This window comes from Silurus aristotelis (assembly GCF_946808225.1).
Source record: "Silurus aristotelis genome assembly, chromosome: 4".
Lineage (NCBI taxonomy): Eukaryota > Metazoa > Chordata > Actinopteri > Siluriformes > Siluridae > Silurus > Silurus aristotelis.
The window spans coordinates 31795728-31812568 of NC_139577.1; positions in this window are offsets into that span (position 1 = coordinate 31795728).

The window sequence follows — 16841 nt, forward strand, 5'->3', positions numbered from 1 at the left end:
TAGTACGAGCAAACGGAGATACGAGCAACCTCGCTCGCAACATTTTACCCTGTTTCACGAGCAAATTTCGAAGGCACGAGCAACCTCACGCTGCCGGTTCCGTTTTCGGCGGAGCGTCGCATCAGTCGCTTAGTTGATGACGTATCAGTCGGTCGCTCTCGTTGTTCAGTGCAGCAAAAACGTAACTGTGGCAGCGGGGTCGTGGCCGAGCGGCGGTTTGTGAATGGAGGGAGGGGCCGGGAGCAGATATGCAGGGGATTGCCTCGCCTGAAGTTAATGTGACCTAATGATTGTTCTCCTATTTCCAGTGTTTGGAGGGTGCATTTAAGGAGGAGACCGTGTGTGTGTGTGTGTGTGCGTGTGCCAGAGACGTGCTGCGTGGGGGACTAAGCAGACCGACACTAAAAAAACTAATAAAAGTGGATGTGAAGCCTTTGCATCTGACCTGTTGTGGCGTTCCTTATTCCCGTATTCATACGCTCTCCCACAGTAACTTTTTTTAGTGTTATATTTTTATTTCACTAGTTATCTTGAAAAATGTCTTTGTATTTAATACATTTAATTTGTGCCAATTTAATCATCAATTTAATTCATATTATAAAAAGAATATTGCATAAATTTGATTCATAATAATTTTTTTTATTATCAAATATTATTTTATATATTATTAAGTTGTAAAGAAATGTATTGTTTAAAAATTTTAATAGGAATAAAACTGCGCTAATAAAAAAGGACAAAGATAAAAAAAGGAAATTTGATTGTCTGGGGAAGCTTCAGGCTTCAACATTTCGAATTGGACAATTTTAAACTGGGTTCATTAAACAGAGTAATATCTTTTAGCACAATTTGGTCAAATGATTTCGGTTTAATTTGAGAATGTACTTGAATATTTTCTAAGAAATTCATATTCCTATTATTCCATATTCCCATAATCATGAAAGTGAGAAATTTTTATTTTTCTCCTCTTGTTCTCCAACAGTAAGAGATCAGAAGTAAATAGCTCTGTTGGTCAAATATCATATAGACATTTAAGGAAATATGATCGTAATGCAGACTGAACCATTGTTTGTAAGTAAAATGTTAACATTTAATATATTTAATTTGACCAAATAATTAACCCAGTGAAGTTAGTGTGAGCCTGAACCCCATCATTTCATTTCATCCCACTGCACTCTTGAACAAATAAACATCTATTTTTATCACAGTTTATACCGTGCAAACATTCTTCAGTGCTGCAATGAGATTTTTTTTTTTAACTGTAACAACTCCAGTGCATTAGTGTACAGATGGATGCGTAGAGATGAAATTTGAAGATAAACCCTCCATCTGCTGCTCTCATCGACCCTGCAGCTTCCTGCATGTCCTGCGATAAAGAGACGGTGCTGGTCCTGCAGAGCTGCTGGAGATGAACTTACAGGTCATGAACTACGTATGAAAAAACACATCTCCAGACTCCAATACATACTGATAAAGTCACCTCAGTACCACGGTTTATTGAAAATTTTATTGGGGGAATAAATTATGGCCAATTTACTGAGAGCTTGAACATAGCAAAGAGTTAAATAAATACACTTGAAAACAAATAGCTGTTTAAACCAATAGTTTTACTACAATTTTAATAATAAATGGATAATACCAATAGTGTATTTGTAAGAAAATGTGGCTGTAACAGTCTGGAAGCTGTGAGGGTCAACTGAATCCCATTTGACTAATCATCTTTCCCTGGAACCTTCTTGTTAAGTACTTGGTGAATCAGTGCTAATTCTGAATGGCAAGGAACCAAGTTCCTAATAACTATATTACTGAGATACATGTGTCACTACAGTTAAATATTAGTAAACTAACTGCATGTTACACCAGGAACCGAAAGAGTATGCAGGGACATTAGCTTTTTAATTGTTTCAGGTTGTTTGAATAGAAAAAAGCTGATAACTATAAGTAGGGAATTAATATATGGTAATTGGTTTAAATGTACAGAGGTATAAACAGAACGACACAACACTCCAGTGGTGACAGAAAAACGAGGCTTATAGAAGTATGAAAACCCGTGTAGTGCAAAAGAAATAAACACAAGACAAAGACTCTAGTTTGTATTTCAAATAAGTTTCACGTGAATTAACATTTACACAGGCATTTCTCAGTCAGCTTTAGTCACAAAAGGTTTATACAGTATTTCCATGAATAAACAAATTATATATATAACCCCTAACCCTATATAAACATACAGTATATACATGTAGTATAGAAAGGTAGTGAAAATAAATTGATAAAATTAATATTGCACATTGTGCCAATTGGATCCCACTACATGTGTAGAGTTTTGACATTGGACCTCCTGGAGTGTTTAAAGGCTCTGGCATGGAGAAGCTGGTGTTGGATCTGTGATGATCACAAATGTTGTGCTCAGTAGCTCCTAGTTTTATACCCATAAAGACTGTATAAGACTGTAGAAAGAACATTACTTATAATCACACACTCCAGTACTAATGTTAGTTCTCACTCTCCAGTGTTTTGTATTGTTTAAAGACTATAATCACACTCTTGATGTCACCCAAATGAGGATGGGTTCCCTTTTGAGTCTGGGTCCTCTCAAGGTTTCTTCCTCATAACATCTAAGGGAGTTTTTCCTTGCCACAGTCGCCACGGCTGCTCATCAGGGATAAATACACATTGTTCACCTTAACTGTTGATTTCTGTAAAGCTGCTTTAAGACAATGTCTGTTGTGAAAAGCACTATAGAAATAAACTTGACGTGACTTGACATTGTATATAAGTGATATTGTATGTTGTTGACTACACATAATTATAGGACTGTTGTACGTGATTGTACACAAACAGTCTAAAAGAAGAACATTATACATGGACACATGATATTAACAGGATGAATGGTCAGTGAATTGCTAGTTGTCCAGGGAGTAAATGGATTGTAATATAAGAGATGTTAATTATCTATACAAATGAAGAGTGAGTTTTTTAAATTGTTCAGAGTGGAGGGGGATTGTGGGATGAGGTTCTTCTTTCCCTCCTTAAAATCCTGTGCTACCAACTTAGCCAACAGTAGCTGTCAACAGTAGCTGCAAAGGAGTTGGTGTGCATGCATGCCTTGTGCTGAAATAAGCTGACGTAACTACCAAACGGATAAAATAGTTCAATATGTTATAAGCTAAGGGGTGGCACCTGCCCTCTAACCTACGATGGCTAGACCTACGTGGTGGAATGTAGGTGTGCATACAGTCTTACTCGTTCTCAAACCAAATAAGCTAGCATATAACAACACAAGGCCTTTTTTGGTCAGGTTCTTGTTCTGATTTGGCCCATTTACAGTCATCCTTTAATTATGACTGACAGGGGGCTCCACCATCATAAGTAACCAGAAACAAAGCAAAGCACAGAAGGAAAAATTACATATTTTAATAATGTTTGACAACAGTACCATCACTAGCTGGATTTACCAGAGGTGTAATGAAAATGTGTAGACATGATCACCACACTCGTGACACTGAGACAGGCCATGCCAGGGATGTCCAATCTTTTCCACAAAGCCCTGGCGTGGGTGCAGGTTTTCATTCCAACCAATCAAGTACAAACCAAATTTGACCTGTTTAAACCTAATCATTTTCATTTTCTATGGTAATACTGATGAGGATAAGATCTGTATTGTATATCTAAAGGTAAGAAAGCATACAATTGTCTAGAATGTCGATATACTGCAGCTATGCTCGAATATTGGGCAATACCATGAACAAAAGGAAAGACAAAATAGTCTTAGCTGTTCTGTGGTACCACTTCTGACACCACTTGTTAGGTTTGTCTCTGAGCTAGCCATGCCTCCATGAGTTTTATCAGATCCAAGCATCAGTCACACAGACACCTGAATGTGTATGAAAGATACCCAAAGTTTATTGACAGAGAGAATATATATATATATATATATATATATATATATATATATATATATATATATATATATAGACCATTGTGCTACTTATCAAAATAATGTTGGTCATACTGTTTGTGGTACAAACATAAGCAATAAGACAATATGCAAGGAAAGATAATAATACTGTAAGAAGTTGCACACATTAGGAACATTACTAATAGAGGAATACCTAAATAAGTGTTTTGGAGTATTAGCTAACACTTTCTTTATTGTAGATTTAATATTAAAACTAAGGGGCGTCACATAAATCTGTCAGGATCTAGAGGTGGGGGTTAATAGGTTTCTACCTTTTATTGTTCTCTGCCCTTGTGCTTCCTCTTTTCACCCAGAGATGTCGCCATTGTCTTCCAGTATCCTTATTTAGATCGCTATTGTTTCCACCTGTGTGTAATCACTTCATTGTTTATTTATGTTCCCTGATTTTCTCAGTTTCTTTGCTTGCTTGTTGAGGTCCCGTGACTCATGTCCTACCGCAAGTTGTTGTTTTTTGCTTTGCTGTTTTCTGTGAAGACTTTGGTCCAAGTATTTTTTTTCCACAGGTCTAGGGAAAGACTTTATCCTGATTTCTGGGAGTTTTTCTTCCTTTGTGTTGTGGACAGATATTTGCTCTGCTTTTGATTAGGATTTTTCGGGACCTGATTTATGTGGATACTATTTTGTTTTCATTCTAATAAAAATATGGAACATCCAACCATGTCGGAGTCTCTCCAGTTGGACACCATCCTGTGTCCTGTGTAGCTAAGGACTAATTATGATGAACCGAATAAATAGCTCACTTCTCGTAATTTCTGGTCCGTGTCGATAGTTCTTTTATCTTTTATATGTGACGCCCATAAAATTTTGTAGCAAATATGTCAAGATTCTGACCAAAAAAACCTTAGGCAATTCATTGTGAAACATCTCTTGGAGTCACATGATAAATTAACGAACAGCTCGGACCAGAGAACTACTCAATTCTGTTACCTGTACATAACCTACAAAAATATTGCAATGGTTTGCGCGTCCAGTAGAAAATAATGTAAAATAATTTTTAAAAAATGTACGAATCGATCATGAATGGTAGATCACTACAAGGAACCCACTAACAACACACCAGATCCATGCCACAAGGCACCATGGCACATATTCTACTAAAGGGGTTGAGAGACGCCAGGCTTGTATGTGGCTCTTGCTTATTTCCTGCCTATTAAGTATTTCCTTGAACTGCTAGGTCACAGTTCTCAGTTGGTAATTCATTCATGGTGCCAAAACCACAGAGGCAGGTGACCTGACTGGAGGTACAAAAAGTGACTGCCAATTTGAGATGGCTCTCAGCCAATTTGGGCAGCTGCCAAGGTGAAAGCAGCAGTGGATACAAAGGTCTTGGTGCAGTTGCCAAAATCCCAACAGATACACTTTCCTCAGTATTTTGTACAGCAAGAAAGGAAACATTATATTTTAAGGCCAGTCCTAGAAAAGACTCAAAGGTTGGCTAGAATGACAAATGTGCTACATTTGGGTTGTTTGCAATTTGCAAAAAGAAATCATGCAAACATAAAAACACCTCCAGATTTTTCGATTATTTTCTTGCTTATTTTGTTTTGCCAATTCCGAACCACTATCCACTTTTTACTCTGTCATGCAACAGTTAGGAAGATTTGAGGATGAACGCTTGCAATTTTGCTTGCTAGGCTCCCGGCCACAGATGACTATGGCATTATCAGGATTTGAACCTGTGACCTGTGGATAATAAGCTGAGCTCTTTTCTATTGTGTTACTCAAGAGCCTCCTGAAACATTTGGAGGAAATACCCATTAGATATAACAGAGCTAGCAAATACAATCAAGTAAGAATATTCTGTGTCAGAGACTACTTTATCTGTGTTCAGGCAAGATATCTTATGTGAGATTTAAATGATTGTTACCATGTACAGCAGAGATAATCCTATCTGAATAGTTTTTCCTTCTCTGTCTTTAAACAGGTGGAGTCTCTGCCTGCTTTGTGTGAGAATCTGCCAAGGTGAGTGTGTGTGTCATTATCCTGGTGTGTGTACAGTAAGAGGCCCTATTAACTTCTGTTCTGTGATGAAAAATGGAGGAGATGCTGCTGTTCACATTCTGCTTGCTAATGACCTCATTACAGAGAGGTAGACGAGCTCGAACCCCCATGATAAAGCACACAGCAGAAACGAGAAAATCAGAGGCAATCCACTGTCAGCATTCAGCTCACATTCCTTCATATAAACGCTAACACTTCCACTATTTCTTTCTTTTGACTCTACACCTTCTAAGCAGGAATATATATCCTAACCCTCAATCTAGCTGTGGAGGGAAAAAGAGAACATAAAGTGTGCTGTGATATGAACTCATTTTGTAAAGCAGTGTTGTTGATTTTTCAGTTGTGATTGGTATTGATTCATTTTCTATATTCGAAGCTCTGACAGTCATTCTGGCTGAAAGGACAATCACAAGTTTATAGCAATACGTAATTAAAAGATTAAATAGTAAACATAGTTTCTACAGTAGCCACTTACACAGGGACTTAAACCACTGGCTCACAACATCAACTTATTTGGAATAATGCATTAATCATATGTTATATAGAAGAATGAAAACTGTACATTTGTTATTATGGAGATGAATTATGTTTAAAAAAAATAAATAAATAATTATGTAGCATGGAAGCCTCTGATGTCAGTCATTTATAACAATCAGATGCCTACAGTTAAGTTTTTCTGCATTTTTGCTTATATTTAAGCATCAAATATTGCACTGTACTATATTTACATACTATACTTTACTATACTATACTTTGCTTTAACTATACTATGCAATAGCACTGTACAATATACTGCACTTTACTATATTTACATACTATACTTTACTATACTATACTTTGCTTTAACTATACTATGCAATAGCGCTGTACAATATACTGCACTTTACTATATTTACATACTAGTCGTCGACCGCAACGAGTCTATATGTTGTGCGATAGACTAATAAACTATGGTAAATGATTGTTTTTAACTAAAAATATTTTTAATACATTTTTTTTATTATTATTACTTAATACTAAATAATGTATACAGTATTTAAATTATTTTGATTTATTTTAGCATATTTTATTGCTTATTTGATAGTATTTATAGCTTTTACATTATTAGGAGATATGCGTAGTCAATAAGAAACACAGAAATAACGAACAACTTCATGATGCGAACGGTGGTTTGGAACGTAACTCGTTTGTAAAGTGGGGAGCGTCTGTGCTATACTATACTATATCGTGCTAAACTTCACTATACTGCACCATAATACTGTACAATATACTGCACTTTACTATATTTAAATACTATAGTAAACTGTGCTACAGTTTACTATGCCCCTATATACAATGAAACATTATTTTATATATATATATATATATATATATATATATATATATATATATATATATACAGTGAGGAAAATAAGTATTTGAACACCCTGCTATTTTTCAAGTTCTCCCACTTAGAAATCATGGAGGGGTCTGAAATTGTCTACTGTGAGAGAGATAATCTAAAAAAAAAAAAAAAAATCCAGAAATCACAATGTATGATTTTTAAACTATTTATTTGTATGATACAGCTGCAAATAAGTATTTAAACGCCTGAGAAAGTCAATGTTAATATTTGGTACAGTAGCCTTTGTTTGCAATTACAGAGGTCAAACGTTTCCTGTAGTTTTTCACCAGGTTTGCACACACTGCAGGAGGGATTTTGGCCCACTCCTCCACACAGATCTTCTCTAGATCAGTCAGGTTTCTGGCCTGTCGCTGAGAAACACGGAGTTTGAGCTCCCTCCGAAGATTCTCTATTGGGTTTAGGTCTGGAGACTGGCTAGGCTACGCCAGAACCTTGATATGCTTCTTACAGAGCCACTCCTTGGTTATCCTGGCTGTGTGCTTCGGGTCATTGTCATGTTGGAAGACCCAGCCTTGACCCATCTTCAATGCTCTAACTGAGGGAAGGAGGTTGTTCCCCAAAATCTCACAATTCATGGCCCCAGGCATCCTCTTCTTAATACAGTGCAGTCGCCCTGTCCCATGTGCAGAAAAACACCCCCAAAGCATGATGCTACCACCTCCATGCTTCACAGTAGGGATGGTGTTCTTCGGATGGTACTCATCATTCTTCTTTCATTTTCTAATGATTGCTCCAACAGTGGACCTTTTTTCACCAAGCTGCTTGGCAATTTCCCCGTAGCCCTTTCCAGCCTTGTGGAGGTGTACAATTTTGTCTCTAGTGTCTTTGGACAGCTCTTTGGTCTTGGCTATGTTAGTAGTTGGATTCTTACTAATTGTATGGGGTGGACAGGTGTCTTTATGCAGCTAACGACCTCAAACAGGTGCATTTAAAGGCAGACTAACAGGTCTTTGAGGGTCAGAATTCTAGCTGATAGACAGGTGTTCAAATACTTATTTGCAGCTGTATCATACAAATAAATAGTTAAAAAATACATTGTGATTTCTGGATTTTTTTTTTAGATTATGACTCTCACAGTGGACATGTACCTACGATGACAATTTCAGACCCCTCCATGATTTCTAAGTGGGAAAACTTGCAAAATAGCAGCGTGTTCAAATACTTATTTTCCTCACTGTATATATATATATATATATATATATATATATATATAGTGCTTTTGTTTAAGTTGCTGCACTATACTATACATACTATAGTATACCGTAGAACACTTTATTAGCCTAGTGAATATTAAACCACACTATCCTACTATATTTATGTTTTAAGTTTTAGGTTTATTTCCACAGCTCTCTCCACAATGGCCTTAAAAGGAACCTGACTCAAAAGAGGAACTTATCCTTATTTAGGTGATATCAAGAATGTAAAAAATACAAATATTATGTGTGGTATAGTATACTGGACACTACACTACATCACACTCATACGAAGCTGTACTGTACTATACTATATTTAAATACTGCAGTGTACTGTGCATTTCCCTACACTATAGCACAGTAATACTGTTTGTAACACTCAATTATTGTATTATAAAGTGCTTAACTTTTTACCACACTACAAAACACTAATACTGAACTATACTGTCCTATATTATAATATACTATACTGTATGACACTGTATGATACTGTACTATACTATACTATATTTGCATATTGTAGTATACTGTGCTATTACTTTTTACCACACTACAGCACACTGATATTATACTATACTATACTATATTATACTATCCTATACTATACTGTACTCTGCTACATGTTACTACACTAAAGCACACTAATACTCTGCTCAACTATACTGTGCCATATTATATTTGCATACTGCAGTATAGTGTACTTCACTTTTTACCACACTACAGCTCACTCATATAATACTTTACTGTACTGTACTATACTTATTTGCATACTGTAGTATATACGACGCTTTACTTTTTACCACACTACACTAATACTATACTGTACTATACTATACTTAATGTAGTTTACTGTGCTACATGTTACTACACTAAAGCACACTAATACTCTACTCAAATATAATGTGCTATTATATTTGCATACTGCAGTATAGTGTGCTTCATGTTTTACCACACTGCAAAACACTAATACTACACTATACTACACTATACTACACTAATACTACACTATACCACACTAATACTACACTATACTATACTATACTATACTATACAATACTACACTGCACTGCACTATACAATACTATACTATACTATACTATACTATACTATACTATACTATACTATACTATACTATACTATAATATACTATACTATAACTATACTGTAGTGTACTGTGCTATAGTATATTTGCATACTGCAGTATAGTGTGGTTCACGTTTTACCACACTGCAGAACACTAATACTACACTACATTACACTATACTATACTATACTATACTATACTATACTATACTATACTATACTATACTATACTATACTATACTTATTTGCTTACTGTAATATAGTGTGCTTCAGGTTTTTTTACCACACTACAGCAAACTAATACTATACTATACTATACTACACTATACTTGCATACTGTGGTATACTGTGCTACAATTTGCAACAATACATCGCAATAATATTGTACTCCTCTGTATTATACTGTTGTATTATACTTAATACTAAATAATACTAAATTGCACTTTGCTATACTGCATTATACTATAGCACACTATATGGCACTATATTTATATGCACTATACTGCATATTATCATAAAATGTCCTATGCAAAATATAACATATGCATTTTTTTGACTTAGCATAAAAAGAGAAATTAAAGGGTCTGAAAAGGCGAACTCTTGTATATGTGCTACAATAAAGTAAGTAAGAAATCTCAAATTGGAAGAAGAATTCTTTAATAAGTAAAGATTTTTTTTAATAATACTGGCACAGACGGTTACATTTTGGTGATTGATTTCCAATAACAGTTCATTCCAAAATGTTAATTATTTAGAAATAGAGTCAGTAAAGTGTGTGTGTGTGTGTGTGTGTGTGTTTGTGTGTGTGTGTGTGTGTGTGTGTGTGTGTGTGTGTGTGTGTGTGTGTGTGTGTGTGTGTGTTGTGTGTGTGTGTGTGTGTGTGTGTCCGCATGAGGCTCTAAGCTTGGGTTACATTCCATATTTGGCTAACATATTTTAGGTGATCCTTTTATACTGTGTAAAATAATAACCACCATTCTTTAATGCTATTGTAGTACACTGGAAGTACATAAACACAAGTGGGAGAAAAGAATTGCTGTGAACTAGTGGATAAAACGGCACTGGTGCTACTGTGATTCAATCGGACAGGTAGCTATTTGAAAGGTCCGAACACGTGTAATTACAGATAATTAAACAGTGTCAGTAAGAAGAAAATGTATAAATTCATGACCTTCCATTATGTCAGAGAAGTAACTGATGATTAAACATCACCCCCTTCAAACACACTGCTGGAAAAACTGTCATTCTTCTGCCATTGCTTTAATAAACTACTATAATTACAGATCAGGTCAAGTGATTTACAAATGAGACATGAATACACACAGGATGTGAAATGTGTGTAGACTTGTCACAGTCAGGTGAAGGTTGGAAAAAAGAATCAAATTTGGATATTTTCATATTAGAGAATAAGCAGGTTTTTATTATAAAGACTAAATATTTTCTATGCAATGCTTCTGTAAAAGACGAATGCAGCAGTTCTGGTTCATGTTCTTCTTCTGTTAAAGTTTTTAATTAATGTAACTGACCTCAGGCTGTTCCGAAATTAATGCGGCCTCCAGAACAACAGAGCCAGTTAGCCGGCTAGATTGATTAAATCTGAGATCTAATTTGAGAACATCTCATTTTAAACAGAATTAATTTACGTGTGGACTAATGAAATGATTCTTGTGTAAGAAATGTACTAGTTGATTCAGATGTTTGAATCGAATCAGGAAACCAACATACCTAAAATGAACCTTAAAATAAAAAAAAAGTGAAAGAAACGCTTCTTTTTTTTTTTTGTTTAAGCATTTACATTTATATTTTGCATTGTTAAATAAAGTTGTTTAATAAAATTAGAAATTAGACTCATACATTCCTGAAACATGATTCGATTCTATTTCTACCACAATTCTTAAAAAAAAAGCGGCATTTATTTATTCACACAATATCGCTGAATCTGATTGGTCCAAACATTAAGGGTTAAGGCTGTTTATTTGTCACATATTTTACATATACGTTATTGACTAAAGTATTGGGACACATGATTGTTTGCTCTTCCTCAATCTGTTGTCTTCGGATGTGTTAGCGTGGAATTTTTTTTAACTAGGAGATAAATCTGGTTCCAGTAAGATATGGTTTACATGGGTTAGAGTTTAAGATCCTAAAGAGCGCTGACCTTAACACTGCTGAGAACCTTTACTTTGCTTTACAAATCTCCACAAGGACACTTTAAAATCTGGTTGAACATCTTCCTAGGAGAGTGGAGGTTATTATATCAGCAAATGGGGATTAATGTGGAATTGGATCTTCAGAAAGCACATACCAAACTTATGGTCATGTGTCCACAAACGTTTGTCCAGTTATGAGTATCGTGGAGTTTTTAGGTTTAAAGGGCAATTACTGTATTTTTTATATTGGGCCAGGCATGTTTGGACAGCTTTTTCTTTGAATAACATTTTTGCTTGATTATCTCAATTATTTGAGTGTATTAACCTTTAATCGGTCCTTGGGGTCTATATGACCCCAATCGACTTTTCCTTGATTAAAAAAAAGGGTTCCCTTCATCTGAGTGGAATAATATTTTGTGACTTTTCCTACATAATCTATCTATACACACACAAAAAAACTGGGCTTGATTCGGTTGTTCTGAAGGTATGTAAAAAAAATTTTTACACTTCTGGTCTTCGGGGTCAATATGACCCCACATTGAAATGAATGGGAAATGTGAAAAAAACTCAATATTTTTTCTTCATTTGTCAAAAAAAAATCTATAAATCCAGCATAAATCAGAAATTTAGATCATCATTTAAGTGATTCTTTCATAAAAAATTAATATTTCATATGCAAGCTTATGGTGTAGTTGAGGAATTGTGTGGTAAATAGGTACAAAAGTACTTCATATCTCCCAAAACACAGCATTAATGAATAGATGAGAAGTAAACAAAAATATATATATATATATTATTTGTATAATTAAAAATGTATATTTTTTGTATAATTTCTTTATCAATTGTTGGGGTCATATAGACCCCAAAGACCAGATTTGTAAACAGGAAACGAAGACCTTATGAGGGTTAAATAGCCAAAAAAGTAAAAATGAATAAGTAAATCAGGAATTGGGGCAAATGCTTTTTATATTATAACCAGTGTTATAATATTGTTAAGATCATCATGACCTTCTTATGTTTTTCTTATTAACTCCAAAAAAGATAGAAAGTGAAAGAATCTGTTAGAACAGAAATGCTAACATTAAATTCATTGATAAATGTTAATACAATATTAATTGTACTATTAATTAATGTACTATTTTATTTAAAAAAAATCAATAATAAATAAATAACTGCAGGTCATTGTAAATCTGTTGTGTCTAGTATTAAATAAAACCTGATCTTTTTATTGCTGCTTTGGTATTGAGTCCTGGCTCAAATACACTAAACAACAGACTGGGATAAAAAAAATTCCTGCGGTCCTGCTGACATCAATATTGTCTTACGATGAAAACGGTACAAATCCTGCAGTACGATGCCGAGCCCTAATTAGCCCACAGGCAGCCGCGTTGTGAAGTTTCTAAAAGCTGCTGAGGAAACTGATTTGTTCACACGCACAGGTGAAGGTAGAAATTTTAAGCTTGTTATCTCTGGCTGAGTGCAGATTCAGATGGAGGTCAGGTCATTAGGGTCAAAAACCAGGTGGAGTCTCTTATGGTTAGTAAAAGAAAGACCGAGAGAAAGAGTGAGAGAGAACTGCATTGCATTTATTTTAACATTCAAACCTTTCTGCAATCTTATAGCCTCCTCCAAAGTTCTTTTCACCAAGCTATTTACTTCACTATATTTTAATTACTCCATGACCATTACTAATTACATTTTAAACAGCAGCTTTATCTGTGTATTTATTCTACGGAAGAGACGATATCATCATCACCACTTTATTCGTCTATTCAATACTAGCGGTTCTTCTACTTTGTGACATGATACTCTAATTTTATTTGTTGATTAAAGATATATTTTTTTCTACTTTGTCTTTTTTTTGACCGACTTGTTTGATCTTGGTTTCGTTCTGCCGTGTTGAAAAGGTTGTTGTGTTGATGGTTAATGCAGTCTTCAGGTGGACAAACTGATTTGTATTTTTAGGAAACAAAACCTCGCAAATCAACTGTTTTTGTCTTTTCGCTAACACTGATGAACACAAATGTCCACACGCACGCTGCAAAATCTAGTGGAACATCTTCTCAGAAGAATAAAGGTTATTATAACAACAAATGGGGACTATATGAAAAATTGGATGTGCATTTTAAAATAATCTAATTTTGACATTCCGGGTTATATGACCAAAAATCAACACATCCCACATGTAGTCTCTGTTTGCTCTTATAATATCCTCCACTTTTCTGGAAAGATGTTCCACTAGATTTAGAAGAGTGCTTTCGAGATTTGTGCGTATTTAGACACAAGTGTGTTAGTTAAGTCAGGTACTGATGTAGGTGAGGTGAGGAGGTCTGGGGTGAAGTTAGGATTCACATTCATCCCAAAGGTTTTATATATACAGTATATGTAAATAAAACACTTATAATAATATATTTGAGGTCAACATTTTATAGCGGGAGATCTTCCACTTCAACACATGTAAAGCATATCTTCATGGAGCTGACTTTGTGCACAGGAGCATTGTCATTCTGGAACAGGTTTGGGTCCTGTACAATTGTGTGCCTCCAACTTTGTGGTATACAGCTGGAAAAGACTTGTCACAGACATTTTGTTTATATAATGTAGTTCAAAGAGTTGCTTTAGGTAAAAAAAAAATTCTTCATTGACATTTTGACTAGCAATTATCCTACAGTTGAAATCTAACACGCTGAAAACAACATATAAACTCAGTAGTTCATGCTCTAGACCAGGGGTCACCAACCGTTTTGAAACTGAGAGCTACTTCTTGGGTACTGATTAATGTGAAGGGCTACCAGTTTGATACACACAGTTTTTAGTTTGACCTTTAATTATATGTTATTATTAATAATTAATGATATGCATCAATGTGAAGACACTGATCATGTTAATGATTTCTCATAATAAATATCAAAAATGATTTAACAAAGCTATTTTTAGAAAAGGACCACGGGCTACTCATGTGGTCCTTGCAGGCTACCTGGTGCCCGTGGACACCACGTTGGTAACCCCTGCTCTAGACAGTATCTATCAGATATCTAATGAGCCACTAGCTTTTTCTTAGAGCTTATGTTAAGTATGAGTCAAATACCCAAGTACTGTTCAAATCATGTCATATTGGAATCAGTGACCATTAACTTGTTATGGATTAAGTTGTGCAGTAGGGTATCTATACTTTTACTCAAGTATGATTTTCCGGTACTCTTTACACCTCTGTTTGGAACTAAAGTGCTCTGTGGGCTGAGATCTGACACTCAGTTACTGTTGGCACGTTCATCCATTCATTCATTCATTCATTCATTCATTTTCTCCCGCTTATCCGTAATTCGGGTCGCGGGGGCAGCAGTCTAAGCAGGCCCCCGCCTTCGACTGCTGCCCAATCCCCACAGCACCGTCCCTTACGGTCCCTCCTGCAGGTGGTAAGCCCACGGGAAGCTGTTGGCACGTTTCTGATTAAAATACTTACTTATGGTGGTGGCTGTATGTTGAAAAACGGTGCAAAATAGTTTTATGTAAGGTATAATTTGTACTTTGTTGAGCACCGGCCAATCAGCTTAACCCCCATGACCCTGCATAATTTATCACTGAGTTAATGAAATAGTGTGAAATTGGAGATTTGGCAAGAAAAACTTGCTTTGACAGCTGTAAAATCACCAGTGTCATCATCATCATCATCATCATCATCATCACTATCATCCCTATCATCTCTCCTCTTTCTCTTTTTCTCTCTCATTCTTTTTGAGAAGCAGAAGGCTTTAATGGAGATGATTGCAATAATTACACACTAACATATTTAAGCAATTAAACACCACTGGCATGCATCTGACTGCTAATTAGGAGGCGCAGGAGTGAGATAGTTAGCAACGAGGAACCGAGGAACCCTGAGCTGCACTTGTGAAAAAATAAACCGCCTGCTACAATATCATTAATTACCACTGCACTTGTTAACAAGGGTGACTGACCATCTTGAAATAACTGATGAACGCCGTCGCTAAAGTTATTATCGGCACGCTTTTGGTCCAGTGTCATATCTTTGAACTTTACACAGTCTAATTGCAAGAGCAAATATCTGGAGTGTTAATAATGAATAATTACATCAGGAAACAAACCACCAATGGCATGAAGCAAAACACACAATGTTATTTTTTTGATATTGTTCACTAAAGGGTTAGGATACTGATACTGCTGTGTCAATATTGTCTGTAATCTTCATGCTTCATTAATACAATGCCTTCAGAAAGTATTCAAACCCCCTTTACTTGTTTTACTCAAGTTTGTCATTTTGCAGCCTGATACTACATTCATTTAATAAATATAAAATATTTTTTTTATTTTATTTTATTAATCTACACTCATGTCTGTATAATTATAAAAAAAAAAACAACTAAAATATCAGTATACAGACCATTTACGGAGTACTTAGTTGAAACACCTTTTGCAGCAATTACAGCCCTATATTTATGGGGATGATGCAACTATCTTTGCACACCTGGATTAGGGGATCCTGCATCATCTGCCATTCTTTATGGGAAATCCTCTGAAGCTGGGTCAGATTGCCTGGGGAGTGTTAGGTCTCTCTCACAATGTTTAATAGGGTTTGAGTCAGGGTTCTGTTTGAGCCGCTCTAGGACATTCACAGAGGTGTCCCCAAATCACTAAGTGTTGTCTTGGATGTGTGCTTAAGGTTGCTGTGATGTAGGAACGTAAATATTTAGCCCAGACTGCCAAGACCAGCTTTTGGAAGAGTCCTAGTTGTGCCACAAATCTTCCATTTGAGAATTATGAAGGCCACTGTGCTCTTGGGAATCTTTAATGCTGCAGAAATATTTTTGCAGCCTTCCCCGGATCTTGCAACAGTCCTGTGTTTGAGCTCTACATAAAGATCTTTTGGATTGTTTTTTTCTCTGATATGCATTGTAAGCATTGTAAGGCCTTCCATAGAGAGATGTGTGCCTTCCGAAATTATGTCCAAGCAATAAACCTATTCACAAGTGGATTCACTGTATGTACATGGATTAATTAAGGATTTTTTTAAT